The 4105-nt window shown below is 33.2% G+C and overlaps 1 pseudogene; it reads left to right on the forward strand.

Annotated features, from left to right (window-relative positions):
* The first annotated feature begins 2929 nt into the window (after positions 1 to 2929).
* LOC136120105 (small ribosomal subunit protein eS26-like) lies at positions 2930 to 3360 on the forward strand (annotated as a pseudogene).
* Positions 3361 to 4105: the final 745 nt, after the last annotated feature.

Consider the following 4105-nt stretch of genomic DNA (forward strand, 5'->3'; position numbering starts at 1 on the left):
CTCCAAAATATACAAGCTGCTCAATATCAAAAAAACAAACAACCCAATCCAAAAATGAGCAGAAGATCTAAATAGACATTTCTCCAAAGAAGGTATACAGATGGCCAACAAACACATGAAAGGATGCTCAACATCACTAATCATTAGAGAAATGCAAATCAAAACTATGCTGAGGTATCACCTCACACCAGTCAGAATGGCCATCATCAAAAAGTCTACAGACAATAAATCCTGGAGAGGGTGTGGAGAAAAGGGAACCCTTTTGCACTGTTGGTGGGAATGTAAATTGATACAGCTACTATGGAGAACAGTATGGATGGTCCTTAGAAAACTAAAAATAGAACTACCATATGACCCAGCAATCCCACTACTGGATCTATACTCTGAGAAAACCATAATTCAAAAAGAATCATGTACCACAATGTTCATTGCAGCACTATTTACAATAGCCAGGACATGGAAGCAACCTAAGTGTCCATTGACAGATGAATGGGTAAAGAAGATGTGGCACATATATACAATGGAATATTACTGAGCCATAAAAAGAAATGAAATTGACTTATTTGTAGTGAGGTGGGTGGACCTAGAGTCTGTCACACAGAGTAAAATAAGTCAGAAAGAGAAAAACAAATACTGTATGCTAACACATATATATGGACTCTAAAAAAAGAGAAAAAGTGCTTCTGAAGAACCTAGGGGCAGGGCAGGAATAAAGACACAGATGTAGAGAATGCACTTGAGGACACGGGGAGGGGAAAAGGTAAGCCGGAATGAAGTGAGAAAGTGGCATTTACATATATGCACTACTAAATAAAATAGATAGCTAGTGGGAATCAGCCACATAACACAGGGAGATCAGCTTGGTGCTTTGTGACCACCTAGAGGGGTGGGATAGGGAGGGTGGGAGAGAGATTCAAGAGGGAGGGGATATGGGGATATATATATATATATATATATATATATATATATATATATATATATCTGATTCACTTTGTTATATAGCAGCAACTAACACAACAATGTAAAACAATTATACTCCAATCAAGATGTTAAAAAAATGCATGTGTTCTGTTGACCAAGATGTCATTTGTTGTAAGCTCCTCTATGCCTGTTTAAACTTAGAATTAAAAAGACTTGGAAGAAGATTCTCTTTTCTTCTCATTGATGATTCTCCACTGTCTCTTCTCTGGAAACATGTCTTTTCACATGGATGGATCATTACTGAATGTGTAAGTCACATATGCATGATTTAATATCCAATTTTCTCATGAAATCATGATTTAGCAATGTTTGGGGCAGAGGTAAGCAAGTATATACAAAGGTTTAAGAAGTAAAGATTTTTAGTAAAGTGTGTTGTGAACTTTACACAAGAAGACAAGTGATGAAAAGTGATAACAACCCAGTGGGTAAAATGCATCAGGTGGAGCTAGCTATCAGCATAGCTGAAAGAATTTTGCTTTTATCTTCTACATGATCAAATTTATGAGAATATTTTGAATACATTGTTCTAAGATTGTTGTCAGTTACTGCACTCTTATTTTCCTGAAAGTAACTACTTTGTTACCTTCTCATGTAATTCATGGGAATTAAAATGAAGAAATAATATGTTTAAAATCCATCATATTTAAAAAAAAATTAAATCAAATATAGTTTTATATTCCACTCCCTTCTGAAATAGAGCTAGATAATTTTGGTATTGGTTGCTTGTTATGCTTTTATTTTTCTGATATTTTTCTGATATATTGGAGAAATACTAGAATATACTAGAATATACTAGAAATCTAATTTTTTATAATTAATGAATCCTGTCTTACCATAATTTGGAAATATCAAAAGCCAGATCAGATGTTGAATACTACAATTATGAACAATATAATAATTTAATATAATGATTTCAGCTAACTGAGGGCATAAGTCATGCCCTATCTGTTTTGCAGCTTAAAAATATAATATGATGCCTGCCAACCCTTAAGAGACCTGTAAATAGAGAATAAGTTAAAAAACAAACCAGTAACCAAAAAGAATTAATGCATTATCTTAGCTTTGTGATCATTTTTTTACATTTTATAAATTTCATAGAGCATCTCAAACACCAATTTATCAAGATATTGAAATATAGGACTTCTTAAGAGAAAATTAAAAATGGTACTGTACCTATTTTATTTCAGCATCTAAGACCTACTGTAAAGAAATTAGTTCTTCTAGCAAATTTTCTTTTACAGGGAATATTAATATTGTGGAGTTATAAAGTATTTTCTCTTATAGAAGCACCAACTATAGCTAAGCTTTCAAAGTTTATTTTATTTATTATTTAATTAAAATCCAAATTAAAGGCTATATTAAAATTAAAAGCTATACTAAATACACTGTGTTAAATACAAGAGTAGCAATAGTAATAGTAGAGCAATAGTAACACAATACACTATGAAACATTTGCTCTTAATATTCAGTAGGCATATAAATTATTTTTCTTGTTTTAAATAAATATGTAGACAGTTTTAGTCATTAGGGAAAATTTTCCTATGAGCCAATATAGATGAGATATAAATGACATTACACTTAAAATAATAATTGAGCATGGATACCTTTTAGGCCCATAGTTATCAGAGAAAGGTATGAATGAATACAAAGAGACAAGTTGGAAAGCCACTGTAGGAATCCAAAGCACACATGTTTTTCACTTGGTACTTATGGTGCAGATGAAAAATAAATGAGATGATATGAAGGTTTTTCCAGAGAAAGATATAGCGAGATCTACTGATTGGCTATGAGAAGAATACTTCCAAGTTTTTGGCTTAAACAACTAGATGATTAATGGTATCATATACTGGAAAATATGGTGTGCAGGTTAGAACCTGAATGCTCACAACATGGGGTAGCACAATTATAGTTTTTAAAAAACTTGCTCTCTCACCTTCTCGCTTCCAAGATGACCAAGAAAAGAAGGAATAATGGTCATGCCAGAAAGGGCCGCGGCCACATGCAGCCTATTCACAGCACCAGCTGCGCCCGAAGTGTGCCCAAGGATAAGGTCATTAAGAAGTTCGTTGTTCGGCACATTGTAGAGGCTGCAGCTGTCAGGGCATTTCTGAAACAAGTGTTTTCAATGCCTATGTGCTTCCCAAGCTGTATGTGAATCTGCATTACTGCGTGAGTTGTGCCATTCACAGCAAGGTAGTCAGGAATCGTTCTCGAGAAGTGCGGAAGAACCGAAGACCTCCACCTCAATTTAGACCTGCTGGTGCTGCCCCACGACCTCCACCAAAACCCATGCAAGGAGCTAAGTCCTTAAATACTAAAGAAATACTGTCCCCTGGGAAGACAGTAAAAAAGAAATTATACTTTAAAAAAAATCTTTAAAAATGATTTAACATTGTAACAGATCTTGATGAATGAGTAGAATAGTTTTTACGAAAATAAATTTTCAATGGATGTAGAATTCTGGATTGACATTTGCTTTCAACACTTAATGTTGTTATTTATTTTTTTGCATAGATTCTGAAGGAAAAAAGCAGGATATAATTCTTACCTTTGTTCATTTTTATATAATGTAATATTTTCCTCTAGATGTCTCTGAGATTGTATCTTTGTGTTTTGTTTACAGGAGTTTGAATATGATATGCTTGAGTGTTTTGTTTTTATTTTGTTTTGGAATTTATCCTGCTTTCTGTTGTCAGATTTTAGAGTCATTGTTTTGCTCCCTGGTGTCTCTGGTATTAATTATGGAAACTTCTTATTTCATATTTACGAAAATATTTTTGATGCTCTGTACTTTTCTCTCTTCTTTTAAATTCAAGTTATTTATGTGTTAGAGTGCTTAATATTGTCACTCAACTTTTTGATATTCTGTTGCGCTTTTTCTTTCAATAGTAAATCTCTCTGCTTTATGTTACATTTGGATAATTTTTAGACTTATCTCTGAGTTCATATATTCATGGCAGTTGTGCCATGTCTGCTAAGCAGTGGAAGGTATTATGCATTTCTCTTACTTTGTTTTATGTTTCTAGCAGTACCATTGGCTTTTATAATTTTTATCTCTCTGTACTTTATTATTTCTCTGATCTTAATTGTTGTCCACTTTTTATGATAGAACCTTTAACATATT

Source organism: Phocoena phocoena, chromosome 3, assembly GCF_963924675.1.
Source record: "Phocoena phocoena chromosome 3, mPhoPho1.1, whole genome shotgun sequence".
NCBI lineage: Eukaryota > Metazoa > Chordata > Mammalia > Artiodactyla > Phocoenidae > Phocoena > Phocoena phocoena.